Source organism: Microcaecilia unicolor, chromosome 5 (assembly GCF_901765095.1).
Source record: "Microcaecilia unicolor chromosome 5, aMicUni1.1, whole genome shotgun sequence".
In the NCBI taxonomy this organism is placed as follows: Eukaryota; Metazoa; Chordata; class Amphibia; order Gymnophiona; family Siphonopidae; genus Microcaecilia; species Microcaecilia unicolor.
In genome coordinates this window covers 54,264,024-54,280,331 of record NC_044035.1, presented here as the reverse complement: position 1 = coordinate 54,280,331, position 16,308 = coordinate 54,264,024, and the positions used below count along the sequence as shown (strand labels likewise).

Genomic DNA, 16,308 nt, shown 5'->3' with positions numbered 1-16,308 from the left:
TTATAGAGACAGCTCAGAGTAAATACACATAAATCCCTAAGCTACATTCCTAAGTAAGATAGTCATCCTAAACCCACATCACTTATAAAAGACTATACATGGCATCTATACAACCTGATGCAGATGTCCCGCAGGTGGTAGAGTGTTCCTCAGATGGTCAGTCAGACAGACAACAGATCTGCTTCTCGATGGAATGTCAACACAGCAGCACTTTTTATACAGTAATCACGAGCTGCAGCTGGGCTAATGACATGAATTCTGGCCTTGGGGAGATGCACACAATTTTGTTTATCCCCAAACGTGGCTTCAAGGGCAACATGATTGTCTCATTGGCACAATGTGCAGTTTGCCAGTCACAGCATCTCTCTGGCTGCAAGGGAGATTCCAAGAGTCCTAGGCTGGTCTGGCCATGCCATTGGTGCTGATAACAAAATTGTTATCCTGATATATTGTCTGTATGTAAGATCGAGGCCCATTAAGCAACAGGCTCTAGCAGTGGAAAATGAAAACTCAGGGTTTGCCTTTTAAAGTCAGGTTGTTAATGCTGGATATGTATTATAATAAGGGCTGCATTTTAATCACAGTTAACTCTGCGATTAATGAACTAATCATTAAGTGTGATTTTAAAAATCACATTGCAGCATCCACCAGTCTCCTTCAAACATTTCTTCTACACTTTTCTATACCAACCCCTGTTCTTGTTGCAGTCTGAAATCTCCCCCCCCCCCCACCGGCATTTCAACATCACCCACCCCTACGCCAGTCTACCTTAAAGGTGGTCTTCTGATGATCCTTGCAAGTGGCAGCATTGCACAGCCTGCAGCCTGTTCAAAAGCTTTTCCTTTGACCCATTCCATCCATGGAGAAAAAAGAAGTAATGTCAGAGGAAGCAGGGCAGGCCAGAGGGAAAGCTTTGGGGCAGGCACAGGCAAAATATGTGTAATGATGCCACTTCCAGGGACCAACACAAGACCACCTTTAAGGTAGACTGGTAGAGGGGATTGAGAAGGGAGAAAGATGTAAACTCTGGGTGGGGGGAGGGGAGTGAGCTCCAGACTCACGAGCAGAACTGAAGGGGCCAGTGATGGAAGCAATGACCAAGGCAGTGAGTTCTAGCAGCCATGAGAAGACCTTGGTGCTGCTCACCACCAAGTTTGTGTCGCTGCTCGTGGAGGGGAGGGAGGAAGGAAGGGAAGAAAGAAAGAAAGAGAGAGAGAATGAACCGTAGGATAATGGAAGATAATGGAAATGGAAAAAGAGGAGAGGGAGGGAAGAGAAAGGGAGAGGTAATGGGTATGGGGGTGGGAGGGAGATTTTAAGGCCTTTAGGGAAGGGAAGGGGGATTGGATTTGATATACTGCCTTTCTGTGGTTACAATCAAAGCACTTTACATATTATATACAGGTACTTATTTTATACTTGGGGCAATTGGGGGGGGGGGGGGGTTAAGTGAGTTGCCCACAGTCAAAAGGAGCTGCAGTGGGGAAAACATAAGTAAATAGAACCCCTTTAATTGCGCAATTAATTGCAATTAAATGTTTTAATCGTGCAATTAATCATGATTAAACATTGTAATCGAAATGGAGCCCTAATTATTATCCTATATATATTTATTATACAGGAACATACATAATGCTTCATATGCTTTATGTTGCTTGTTTTGCTCCTACACTGGTCAATATTCAAACTCCATGGTCAGTATTTTAAAAGCGAGTTGCAGTGTTTAATTCATTCACACATATTCAGCGCTGCAATATATATAATCAGAGATGCTGAATGTGTGACCACTGACCTAAATATATTAGGGCAATATCCAGTCACTATCTCCCAGATTCTATAAAGAGTGACTAGAGTTTTATGCACAAATCAGCACATGTAGCCAATTTGCACATGCAACTTAATTGATTAGCAAGCCAATCAGCACCAGTAATTGGCTGCTACCAACCAATTATTGGTGTTAATTGGCCTTAGATTATAAGCTCTTTTGAGCAGGGACTGTCTCTTTGTATCAAGTGTTCAGTGCTGCGTGCGTCTGGTGGCGCTATACAAATGCTAATAATAATAATATTGGGTCAGACCAATGGTCCATCTATCCCAGTATCCTGTTTTCCAAACAGTGGCCAAGCCAGGTCATAAATACCTGGCAGAAACCCAATTAGCAGCAACAGTCCATGCTACCAATCCCAGGGCAAGCAGTTGCTTCCCTGTGTCTATCTCAATCGCAGACTATGGACTTTTCCTCCAGGAATTTGTCCAAACCTTTTTTAATCTCAGATACAGTAACTGCTGTTACTACATCCTCTGGCAAAAAGTTCCAGAGCTCAACTAATCGTTGAGTGAAAAATGTTTCCCCTTATTTGTTTTAAAACTATTTCCATTTAACTTGAGTTTCCCCTAGTCATTGTACTTTTGGAATGAGCAAAAAATCAATTTACTTCTACTCGTTCTACACCACTCAGGATGTTGTAGACCTAAATCATATCTCCCCTTCCAAGCTGAAGAGCCCTAACCTCTTTAGCCTTTCCTCATACGAGAGGAGTTCCATCCCCTTTATCATTTTGGTTGCTCTTCTTTGAACCTTTTCTAATTCCGCTGTATCTTTTTTTGAGATACGGCAACCAGAAGTGAATGCAATACTCAAGGTGCGGACACACCATGGTGTGATACAATGATCTGCGTGTATCCTAACATGTGTACATTTTATTTTTTTTTAGGGGGGTGACAGGGCATTTCAGGGGCATTCTAAAATTTAATGCGGGTAAATAAAGAATTCGACTGAACCGTGCCTAATTTAGGCACCGGTATTTACACCAGCTTATAACAGGCATTATTTAGTTAGGCGTGGTTTATGCCCTAAGCGTTATTCTATAAAGTACGCATACCCTTTATAGAATAGCTCTCAGTTTGTAAAATTTTCAGCGACGATTTGTAGGCATCACTTATAGAATTTACCCCTATATGTGTAGCTAAGTGATTTAATTTAGACAGCATTAATTGGCTTAGCTGTGTGGATAGATGCTGAATATCACTGGCTAGTCAAATAGTTGGACGGAATGGCCATTCTCCACCCCAGCATCGCATGGATGGTGCCATTGGTAGTCTGTAAGATTTTTTAGTGGCATTATCCATACAGATAGGGATAGAGCACTTATCTGCATAGAAGCCCCTGTTATATGGATAGGTACCTGTAAATATTGGACTGATTATTGTTTTGCTGATAGCATACGGTTTCGAGATTTCCTAAACTTTGGTCTTTTTCAAGACCCTTTTTGCAATTCAGTGATTGTTATACTTGCATCATATATTGTCAAGAGACTCCTGAGGCAGGCACATCTGAGCCGAAACACGGAGCCATGTTGAGTCATCAATAAAAGATTAACTTCTTATCTTTGGTGTTCTTTGGTCTGATTCCACTTCTGTTTTTGTTTTGTGTTTTTCCATGGGATTCTGGTGTTCTTTCCATGCTTGTGGATTACTTGCATATGACATATGCCACAACATTTTGAGGGTAGTTTTCAAAGCAATTAATGCGGGTAGAAAGCATTTTACCTGTGTCAGTCGGCTGTCTGAATGTTTCTTCTCCCCCTGTTTGCAGATGAAAGCAAGCAATGTGCATATTTTCACCTGACATTGTTAGGCGTGGGGCAGAGGCGCTGATTATAATGATACACGTCCTTTATATCTTTCATTTCAAAGTATATATATTTTTTGTTGATAAAATGGGGGCTCACAGAAAGGAGATCCAAGAGTTTGCTGGTACTTTTTCTTAAATAGTTTTCAAAGTAAAACTTGGTGCAACCTTTGTCTGTCCGTGTACAGCACTGTTTACATCTGGGAGCGCTATAGAAACTGGTAGTAGTATTAGTGCAAACAATGTGGATGAGAAGTACATATGACTTTGTAACTATATGAAAACTGCCCTATTCATTTTTATATGTGATTGGATAAGCAGGAGGTATGTTCTGATCTGGTTATGTAGAGGGGCATTTTCAATGTCCAAATAAAAAAATAAACACCTATCTCAAAACATCCAGAAAAGCACAGGTATAACAGATCGCCAAGAAAGATCTTTGTCAATGTTGGAATATACACCCCCAAAACATCCACAATAAAGACACACCACAGATTGACATGGACGTCAATGCCAATGGAAAATAACCCTCGGAAAACATCTACATGCGGAAGTGGTCAACATCATCTGCTAATGTCGGGACGACCCCCTCCATATGTACCATGTCTATATATGGTGCTGCATGTGGAGGGACATTTTCCTTACTGCCTCAACCATGTCGCTGAGAAGGTAGCCCAACTTCTCAGCAGAGGCGTCTCAGCTCCATGTCCTCCTGTGCCTTAGATACAGGAGGGAAATTATGAAGAGGCACCACCACCTGCCATCACACAATATTGTCATGAGGGCTTGGATGCTCATTCACAGGACCCTGGCATGGTGAGTTTTCTGCAGTGCTGCTAAGAACCCGGGATCAGCCATGTGTAAGCACCACACCTTGGCAGGATCACATGCACTGAGTTGGTGGGAAGGCCATCAGGCCCCCTACCCTGCTGAAAACACCCAAACATGTCCTCCATGTCCAGAGCCCCTCCCCCCCCCCCCCCCCCCCCCCCCCCCCCCCCACAGCCAAGTCTGTAATAAAGGCCTGCACATCTCTGATTCTTCCCCACCTATGCAGAGATGCCAAGTCACTCAGATCCAAGCTGCACATTTTGGGATAGTCCTGGATCTATCATCACCCCATCCTGGTGCCTTATGGGACTTGCACCATTGATTTCAATGGGCAGCATCAGGCACTACTAACCCCCACTCTGCTTTAGAATTTAAGGTCTAAACTAGATCTCCAGCCTTGAACTGGGTAACTAGCCATCTCTGTATACATATATGAATGGGTAGGGGCTAGCAGGTATGATGAATGGGTTTAGGAGGTGAAATAGAGGAGATACAAGGCAGGAAATGTGGAGGGGACAAAGGTTTCAGATTGGGACAGACAAAGACTGCAAACAAACCACTCAACAACTCTCCACATTGTGACCAACTCCACCTCCCTTCTCTCCAACGCAGTAAAAGCACATATACAGGTCCAAAGACAGGTTATGGTTTCACTTGTTTACATTTATAGCAGGTCTAAATTGGGACGTTTTCATTTTCACCCCAGGACGTCGCTCTGCTATCTGTTATCACTAGATAACATCTATCCCGTAACGCCGCCCATAGCGTGGCCCTGAAATGCCCCTTCTTAAAACGTTTTTTTTTCTGGGCGGCTCACCTTTTGGATGTTTGCTGAGCGTGCATTTTGATTATGGCAATTTGGGCAGATTCGCCAGAAGAACAGCTATCTGGCACTTTTCAGACGTCCATCTAATTTGAAAATGAGTGACATAAGTTTCATACTGGTCAGTGGTCCATTATGGAGCTAGGTGAAATATTTGCTTGCAGAAATGATCTAAAAATGGAGCTGTTCTGGATAGTATAGGGTGTTTATGAATTCAAATTGTCAGTTTAGCCTCTTTATATTGGCTGAGATTGGTGTAATTAGTCCAAACCACTTAGGAATATGTGTTTCCGAAAAAATCAGTGTACATTCAGAAAGAAGATGTTTGCAGGTCTCATCCACAGGCACTTTACAGACTAATGGAATCAGTTTTTGATCTTTTCGACAAGATATATCACAAAGATCAGCATGTGTAACTGTATAATTCAACATGTGTAACTGTATAGTCTTAAAACTTCTAGACTGACTTATAATGTGTTATAATGTCTTTCTGCTCTAACGCCCTCATCTTTCTTACTACCATGTAACACAAAACCCTCTGTAAACCAAATGTATATTCAATGCTACTTCCAGTATCCATGACGAAATGTAAGCCACATTGAGCCTGCAAAGAGGTGGGATAATGTGGGATACAAATGCCATAAAATAAATAAATAAATAACTATCACGTCTGTGGTAGTGACCACCCTCAGACTTACCTTATTTCTGGGGGTCAGCTTCTAAGCTGGTTTCTGCCTATCCTTTCTGGAGTAGTTTTCCTTCTGTGTGCTGGCTGCTTCCAGCATGGCTCTAATTACTCCACTCTACTGCACCTGGGGGTGCTGCCTGAGTTAGCTCTTCCTCTGTCTCCAGCCTGGCTCTGTTTGTTCCTCTGTGCTGCACCTAGGTATTCTAAGTCTCTCTATGTTCTGTGTGCGCTCTGCCTGCTCTTTGGTTTGTGCTCCTCTCACCCGCTGGTGGCTAGAGCCAGTGGCTGCCATAGTTTGTCTTGCTGTTCCTACCTGTTCCAGACTGTAGCGTAGTCCGGTCCGGTTCTTCCAAGCTGCCAGACTTGTCTGTCTTGTTTGTGCCTGGACAGCCTCCGTAGTTGCTTACTGATGGCTGCAGCTGTTCCTCAGGTGTTGAAGGGCTTTATTAACCACTTAGAGACTGCAGCCTTTGCCTTTGCATCGTCTAAGGTCCCTGGTATGTTAGAGTGCTCTGTGCACTGCTACCTTGTCCAGTTCAGTGTGAGTTTCTAGCTTGTTACTAGTAGCTTGGGCATAGCTTTTCTTGTTGGCTTGTGTACAGCTTTACTAGTTCTCCTGTGTGTTGTGTGAGTTCCTAGCGTGCAACTAGTTAGCTTGGGCATAGCTTTGCTTGTTAGCTTGTGTACAGCTTTACTAGTTCTGTGTTTTGCTTAGTGTGCGTTTCTAGCTTGTGACTAGTTAACTTGGGCATAGCTTTCTTGTTAGCTTGTGTACAGCTTTACTAGTTTTCTTGTGTTTAACTTTCTGGTTTTCCCGTGTGTGTTTTCCTTTGCTTCTGGAGCTTCAGCCCTAGTCCTGTCCGCTGCCAGTACTCCTTGCTACTGGAGCTCCAGTCATAGTCTTGCTGCTTACTGCCTGAACCCAGATATTCTCTGCCTGTGGCCAGACCTGACTATTACCGGAACCCGGACATTCCCTGCCTATCTGCCTTGCTTTTGCCTAGGTGCCTGGGGGCACTTCTGTATCCTGATTCCTGTTGTTCCTGCTTGCTAGTTCCGGTTTTCCTGTAAGCCCTGCCGGCTGCCTGAACCTGAGGGCTCAACCCTCGGGGAACGGTGGCTAAGCGTAGGTGAAGCCTAGGTCCAGTGTGTTCCTGTCAAGTGGGTTCCGGTCCCGTGTGTTCCAGTCCAGTGGGCTCCACTCCAGTGTGTACCAGTCCAGTGGGTTCCAGTCCAGTGCGCACCTGTCCGGTGCGTTCCAGTCCTGTGTATTCCATTTCAGAACTCCAGTCCGGGGTTCCAGTCCAGCCTTGCCTCTTCTCTGCTTTGAAGGTGACCTTGCCTGCCACTGCCGCTGCACAGTAGTGGTCCAAGGGCTCACAAACCCAGTGCTTCCAGGGAAGAAGCCTGACAATAACAGAAGACAAATTGCAACATCCTTTTTAGGTATGGCTAAAGAATTACCCTCTAAAAGATTGGTTGATTTCTAAGCCTGTTTCCTTGAACTGACAAGGTAGCACGTATAATTTAGAAATCCCATAAAAGGTAGAGATTCTATCAGAAAAGGCTGAATTTACTACCACTATACAATTTGCTAATTGGTTTTACTCAGCCACTGGATTCACAGGCCAAAAAAGTCCAGGAAGCAGGGGTTCCTGTAGAATGTACTGTATCCAAATGAAACCTAGCTAGAACTGGGTTGCAAAATTTCTGACTTCTACTGCATAGACACAAGGCCCTGCACCCCCAAAAATACTTTATAGAGTGCTTTGTCCTATTACACAGGGGCTTTATATATAATTTTTAAATCAATCTTTTAAAGGAACAGCTCCTGACCAGTTAAATAGCCTTAAGCTGGCTAAGTGCTTATATCTTTGGCAAGATAGGCAGCTAGCAGCTAGCCCAGTCACTGGCTATATTGCGTGACATGGAGGGGCATTTTCAATATGGTGTCTAAGTCCAAAGAAGGTCATTTTCAAAAAAGAAAAATGTCTTACCATTTTATCCTGAACATACTGTTTTGAACAAGGTTTTATGATTTGGACATTTTGTTTTTTGGTTCATTTAAAAAAAACAAAACAAAACCAAAACAACTGTCCAAGTGGAAAACGCACAAAATCAAGCCATTGGGATACAGGATGAGCCAGCATTTTTAGTAGACTGGTCCCCTAGACATCCCAGGAAAGCAAAGGCCTAAAATATAAACTAATGCACGCATCCACCTTTTCCTATATGAGCACGCAATTCTGGAACGCACTGCCACGGAACCTAAAAGTGACCTATGAACTGACCAACTTCCGCAAACAGCTGAAGACCCATCTCTTCGACAAGATATACCACAAAGACCAAAACTTGTGAAATCCCCATACATATCTAGCAATGTTAAGAATGCCTTATGTCATGTCACTATCTTGTTTTCCATTACCATGCTACCCAAAATACGTCTGTAACACTAAATGTCAATTCTCCTCTCATTTCCACTATCCATGATTTATTGTAAGCCACATTGAGCCTTCAAAGAGGTGGGATAATGTGGGATACAAATGCAATAAATAAATAAATAGGGCACCCTGGGGGGAACTGCAGTGGACTTCATAAAATGTTCCCAGGTACACAGCTCACCATTGGTCCCTTATATTGTCAGGTGAGCCCCCCCAAAACCCACTTCCTCCAACTGTACATCACTACCATAGCCCTTAAGGGTACAGTGGGTATCTGGTGAGTTTTGGAGGGCTCACAGTTTCCTCCACAAGTGTAACAGGTAGGGGGAGGTATGGACCTGGGTCCACCTCTCTGCAGTGCACTGCACCAACCACTAGACTACTCCAGGGACTTGCATGCTGTTCTAATGGACCTGAGTATAACATCTGAGGCTGGCAAGTAATGTTTTTAATCACATTTTTGAGGGGTGGGAGGGCGTTATTGGCTGCATCCCTGATTCTCTCCAGTGGTCATCTGCTCATTTAGGGTTCCTTTTTGTGCCTTATTCGTTATAAAAAAACAGGTCTAGCTCAAAAAGTCTGGGTTTTAGTCCTGGATGGTTTTGTTTTGTTCCATTATGGCTGAAAAACATCAAAGTGTTAGGAACGCCCAAATCCTGCCGACACGCCCCCTTGTGATTTGAACATACTTCTGACAGACTTCATAGAAAAACATCTAAAACTTGGTTTTGAAAATACCAATTTGGACTTTTTTGTGAGAAAAACATCCAAATGCAGATTTATGCTACTTTTTGGACGTTCTTCTCTTTTGAAAATGAGCTCCATAGCCAATTAGCACCAATATTCATTGGGCGACTGGCTAGGTTTAGCAGCCAGATAGACCTGCATAAATAGCAGGTCTGTCTTTGACCGCTGTAACTTACCTGTTTAGCCGATGAACATTAGCTTAACCAGCTGTTTTTAGCGACCAAAAATCCTGAAAATTCAATGTCGGTTGCCGGAGACGGCCCCGGCATTGATTTTCCGGGTTTGCTGCTGACCGTGGGAGTTAGCCGGGCTTCCCTCCTAAGAGGCGATACCTTGTTTTGCAAAAGCCTTTACACTCTTAGGGCCCCGTTTACTAAGCCACGCTAGAGACGGGTCAGTGCTTTTAGCGCACGCTCTGTAGGTACCCACAATATTCATATGGGTGCCTACACAGTTACCGCGCGCTAATTTTGTGCACACGCTAAAAAATGCTAGCGCACCTTAGTAAACAGAGCCCTTACATTTTTCACATTCTGTTGTCTAAAAAGTACAATTTAGAATACTTTTAAAGTAGGAGTTTGTTTTATGATCAATGCAACATGCTGTACACTTTCAACATGAAAGAAAAATTAGAGAAATACTACTTATCATTTCTATAGCGCTACTAGACGTACGCAGCGCTGTACACTTGAACATGAAGAGACAGTCCATGCTCGACAGAGCTTACAATCTAAATAGGATAGACAAACAGGACAAACAAGAGATAAGGGAATATTAAAGTGAGGATGATAAAATAAGAGTTCTGAACAAGTGAATAAGGGTTAGGAGTTAAAAGCAGCATCAAAAAGGTGGGCTTTTAGCTTAGATTTGAAGACGGCCAGAGATGGAGCCTGACGTACTGGCTCAGGAAGTTTATTCCAGGCATATGGTGCAGCAAGATAAAAGGAATGGAGTCTGGAGTTAGCAGTGGAGGAGAAGGGTGCAGATAAGAGAGATTTACCCACTGAACGGAGTTACCAGGGAGGAATGTAGGGAGAGATGAGAGTGGAGAGGTACTGAGGAATATTCAAAATACTTGAGAAATATTCAAAAGGTAAGAATAAGAAATTGGTGTCGTAGGGTTTCACACTCCTGAGTACTTGTAGGAGCCCCTTTAACTGCAATAATGGTCACAGGTGTGTATCTTAGGATAAGTGTCTAGCAACTTTGCACAGCGGGACAGCACAGTTGTTGCCCGTTCTTCTTGCCAGAATAGCTCAGGCTCTTTTAAGTTGGCTGAGTTGTTGGATTCAGGTTTGGGCTTTGACTGGGCCACTGGAGGACGTTCGCCTTGGGGCCCTTTTACTAAGCCACATAAGCGTCTACGCGTGCCCAATGTACGCCAAAATGAAGTTAGTGCCCGGCTACCGCGTGGTTCATGCGGTAATTTAATTTTTGGCATGCATCCGAAAAATAATTTTTATTTTCGGACGCGCATATTGGGCACGTTCCAAGTGGCATTTGATGCACATAGGTCATTACTGCCCGGTTACTGCATGAGACTTTACCACTAGGTCAGTGGCTGGCGGTAAGGTCTCAGACCCAAAACGGACGCGCTCGTCCATTTTCAGCAAAAATAAAAAAGGCATTTTTTTTTGCAGTTGCGCTGAAAAAATGATTCTGCGCGCACCCAGAAAAGGACCCCTGAGTCACTCCATTGTTGATTTTGAAAAAGCATGGAGGTAAACTGTATGGAGCAGCAGTTACAACCCAAATCAGGCCATTTCAGTCACTTTTTTTTTTTCAGTCATTGTCTACCATGTTACCTATCGACCTATCACTTCATTCACTACAACAAAATCCAACCCTCCCTTTCCAAATACACTAGTAAAACCTTTTATCCACACTCATCGCCTGCCACTTAGATTATTGCAATCTCCTCCTCGCAGGTCTCCCACCAAACAATTTCTCTCCCTTTCAATCTATTAAAAATTCAGCTGCATGACTTATCTTCTGCCAGTGTTGCTACTCACATAATCCTCCCTTTCAAGTCAGTTTTAGCTCAATGTTAGTAATGAATAGAGAACGAGGAGTCAAAAATCAGCCCAGGGTTACAGGCTGAAGGGACTTTTAGACTCAAAACATTCATGATAACCTTTTAGGGGATAATTTTATAAGGATCTGCCTTGTTTTAGGTGGCAGGAATGTACATAAATGCCAGTATTTTAAACACTGACCTATGTAAGTGGGTATTTATGTGAGTAAATGATCTCTAACAAAATACCAACTGATGGAAAAGTGTGCACCTTGTTTAAATGACTCATAGTTTTACTGGGGGGGCGTGCAGGGGGGGGGGTAACGTTTTTGTACAGCGTACATGTACATACACAAATGATAAAATATCATGACTTACGCTCGTTTTTGCTACCTTCATTTACTGATTGTGCCTTAAATAAGGTGCCTTTTTTTTCTCGCTCTTTTCTCTCCATCCAGCATTACCCCATATCTCACTCTCTCTTCTCCTCATCTAGCATTACCTCATCTCTCTACCCTCCAGCATTACTCCGTTCTCTCTCTTTCTGTCTGTTCTCTCCCATCTAGCATTACTTTCTCTCTCGCTCTCTCTCTCTCTGCCTCTTCTCCCCATCCATCATTACCCTATGTCTCTCCTTCTGTCTCTTCTACCCCATCCAGCATTACCCATTATCTGTGTATCTTTACTGCTCCATCCAGCATTACCCATTCTCTCTTTCTGTGTCTCTTCTCCCTCATTGACAAAACTATTCTGTGTGTGTGTGTGTGTGTGTGTGTGTGTGTGTGTGTATATATATGTGTGTGTATATACAGTATATATATATCCCCTTCCCCATCCATCATGATCTGTTTTTTTTCTCTCGCTTTCTCTGTCTCTTCTCCTCCATCATTACCTTGTCTCTCTCTTTCTCTGCTCTCATAACCTAGCATCACCAGCTTTCCCTTGTAGGTGCAGGCCAGAAGCAGTCAGCATTAAAAGGAATGCAAAGATGCGCGGATCCAGCTTTCTCTGCATGCCACTGCTAGCTCTGCAGGAAGTCTACATCAGAGGGGACATAACCAATAGAGCTAGCAGTAGTGTGTGGCAGAAGCTGGTCCCCTGTGTCTTTGTGTTGCTTTTACTGCTGCTTCCAACCTGGGAAGACAAAGGTCCCCATAACGGTGCCGGCAGGAAAGAAGGGACATAACATAAGAATATTAGAATAGCAATACTGGCTCAGACCATTTGTCCATCTAGCCCAGTATCCTGCTTCCAACAGTGGCCAATCCAGGTCACAAGTACCTGGCAGAAACCCTTAGTAGCAGCATTCCATGCTACCAATCCTGGTGCAAGCAGTGACTTCCCCCATGTCCACCTCAATAACAGACCAGGGGCGTATCTGCGTGGGGCCACAGGGGCCTGGGCCCCCGCAGATTTTGCCCCGGACCCCCCTACCGCCGTTAACCCTCCCTCCCTCGCCTACCGCCATCACCTACCCCGAGGTCCGCTTCCTCCGGCTTTTTAAAATATTGCTTCAGCTGGTGGGGGACCCCAACCCCCCGCCAGCCCAGCCGCGATCTTTAACTTTTTCATCCTCGTCGTGCAGCGCGCTGTGAAAGCTGCATGCATCTTTAGATCCAGTTGGATGGAGTCTGACGTCGCAGCACGTTGTAACGTCAACGTGCTGCGACGTCAGACAGACTCCATCCAACTGGATCTAAAGATGCATGCAGCTTTCACAGCGCGCTGCACGACGAGGATGAAAAAGTTAAAGATCGCGGCTGGGCTGGCGGGGGGTTGGGGTCCCCCGCCAGCTGAAGCAATATTTTAAAAAGCCGGAGGAAGCGGACCTCGGGGTAGGTGACGGCGGTAGGCGGGGGAGGGAGGGAGTGTTAACAGCGGGGGGGGGGGGGGGCTATAATGTGCCCCCCCACTCTAGCCCCTGCCCCCCCTACCGCCGAACCTCAGATACGCCCCTGTAACAGACTATGGACTTTTCTGCCAGGAACTTGTTCAAACCTTTTTTTTAAACCCAGATACGCTAACTGCTGTTATCACATCCTCTGACAGTGAGTTCCAGAGCTTAACTATTCTTTGAGTGAAAAATATTTCCTTCTATTTGCTTTAAAGTATTTCCATGTATTTAACCTGGTCTTTCTACTTTTTGAAAGAGTGAAAAATTGATTCACTTCTACCTGTTCTACAACACGCAGGATTTTATAGACCTCAATTATATACCCCCCCCCCCTCCACCATATCTTTTCCAAGCTGAAGAGCCTTAATCGCTTTAGCCTTTCCTCATATGGGAGGAGTTCCATCCCCTTTATCAGTTTGGTCATTCTTCTTTGAACCTTTTCTAATTCCGCTATATCTTTTTTTGAGATATGGTGACCAGAATTGAACACAATACTCAAGATGAGGTTGCGCCATGGAGTTATACAGTGGCATTATAATATTCTTGGTCTTATTTTGCATCCCTTCCCTAATAATTCCTAGCATCCTGTTTGCCTTTTTGGCTGCTGCCGCATACTGGGCAGAAGATTTCAGAGTGTTGTCTATAATGACACCTAGATCTTTTTCTTGAATGCTGACCACCAAGGTGGAGCCTAGCATCAGGTAACTATGATTCGGATTATTCTTCCCAATGTGTGTGTATCACTTTGCATTTGTCCACATTAAATTTCAACTGCCATTTGGATGCCCAGTCTTCCATTTTCCTAAGAACTTTCTGCAATTTTTCACAATCCACATGTGTTTTGACAACTTTGAATAGTTTTGTGTCATCTGCAAATTTAATCACCACACTCTTCGTTCCGTTTTCCAGATCATTTATAAATATGTCAAATAGCACTGGTCCCAGTACATATTCCTTGAGGCTCTCCACTATTCACCCTCCGCCATTGAGAAAAATGGCCACTTAATCTTACCCTCTGTTTTCTGTCCAATAACCAATTCCTCTTCCACAGAAGGACATTGTCTCCTATCCCGTGACTTTTTAATTTTCTCAGGAGTCTCCCATGAGGAACTGGTTGACTTTTATCTACATGTTTATTCATGCTTCAAAGAAATGAAGCAAATTGGTGAGGCAAGGCTTCCCTTGGCTGAACCCATGCTGACTCTATCCCATTAAACCATGTTTGTCTACTTGTTCCGTAATTTTATTCTTTATAATAGTTTCCACTATTTTGCCCAGCACTGAAATCAGGCTTATCGATCTGTAATTTCCAGGATCACCCTTAGAACCCTTTTTAAAAATCAGCGTTACATTGGCCATCCTCCAATCTTCAGGTACTAATGATGACTGTGACAACAGGTTACAGATCACTAATAACAGATCAGCAATTTCATATTTGAGTTCTCTAAGTACCCTGGGGTGTATGCCATCCAGTCCAGGTGATTTCTCACGCTTTAATTTGTCAGTTTGGCTCAGTATGTCTTCCAGGTTCACCGAGATTTCTTTCAGTTCCTTTGCATCATCACACTTGAAACCCATTCCCAGTACTGGTAGATCTCTTCTTCAGTAAAGACCGTAGCAAAAATTCATTCAATCTCTCTGCTATGGCCTTGTCCTCCCTGAGTGCTTCTTTTGCTCCTTCATGATCTAACTGTTCCATGATTCCCTCACAGGCTTTCTGCTTCTGATGTACCTAACAAAGGTGATTTTGTCTCCATGGCAAGTTTTTCTTCATATTCTCTTTTAGCTTTCTCTATCAATGCTTTATATCTAGTTTGACACTACTTATGTTGCTTCTTATTTTCTTCATTCGGATCCCCTTTTTCCGTTCTTTGAAGGATGCTCTTTTGGCTCTAATGCTCTCTTTCATTTCACCATGTTGGCTGTCATTTGCTCTTCTTTCCATCTTTATTAATATGTAGAACACATCTGGTCTGGGCTTCCACAATGATATGTTTAAACAATTTCTACGCCTGATTTAAAGTCCTAACCTTTGCGTCCGACCCTTTAAGCATATTCTTAACTATTTTCCTCATTTTGTCATAGTCACCCTTTTGAAAATTAAATGCTGCTACAGTAGATTTCTTTTGTGACTTCACTCCAGATATCAGGTCAGATTTGATCATGTTATGATCACTGTTTCCCAGCAGATCCATTCCACTAAGAACTTGATCTAAAATAGCTCCCACTCTTGTGGGTTCTTGGACCAGTTGCTCCAAGAAGCGGTAATTTATTACATCTAAGAATTTTACCTCCCTAGTGCTCCCTGATGTAGCATTTAATCAATCAATATTGGGGTAATTGAAATCACCCATTATTATAATGTTGCCCAATTTGCTAGCTTTCTTAATTTCTGTAAATATTTGTTCATATGTCTGTTCTTTCTGTCCTGGCAGACAGTAGTACAGCCCTACCAGTATACTCTTTCCCTTCACACATGGAATTTCTATCCAGAAGGATTTCATACTGCTCTCTGTTTCATGTAGAATATTTATTTTTTTGACTCAATTCTCTCTTTAATATATAGCACAATCCCCCTCCAATTTGATCTACTCTATCATTATGATAATTTGTACCCTGATAAAACAGTGTCCCACTGATTGTCCTCCTTCCACCAAGTCTCTGAGATGCCTGTTATATCTACCTCTTTATTTAGTGCTATATACTCCAACTCTCCCATCTTATTTTTTTAAGCTTCTAGCATTTGTATATAGTCACTTCAAATTGTGTTTTCTCCTAACATCTACAAGTTGCTTTGAAGTTGATGGGGATAATTTGCATCCTTTATTCTGTTCTCCCGTTAATCACTCCTGACTTTCTTTTACCATTTTGAAACCTCTTTATTGGGATTCCCTAAAGATCCTGCTCAATAGTATGCTTTGAGTATACTCCACACCAAACCACGTATTCCTGGGTGACTCTCGGCTCCATCCCCTACCAGGTGATAGTTGGGGCTGGGGAAGCTTAGCCTCTTATACTGGGCGTCTATGGTGTAAACCATCTTGCAGCATGGAGGAGAGAAAGCTTATTAGATAGAAACATTTGAGATAGCTCTATAGGTCCTTTCTTCTTTGCTGAATGGAAAGGCTGGAATAGCATCAGGAGAGAGGGAGAGCAGTGATGCAGCGTCAGAGGTTTAAACACTGTTTCTGAATTCTCTTAACTTGCTGTGAAAAGTGCCTTTAGTAATCATGAATCTG

At 43.3% G+C, this 16,308-nt stretch overlaps 1 protein-coding gene across 1 annotated transcript in view; it reads left to right on the top strand.

Annotated features, from left to right (window-relative positions):
* Positions 1-16,308, top strand: part of CRTAC1 (cartilage acidic protein 1) — a 495,959-nt gene that overhangs the window by 136,978 nt on the left and 342,673 nt on the right. The gene's annotated exons all lie outside the window — the stretch shown is intronic.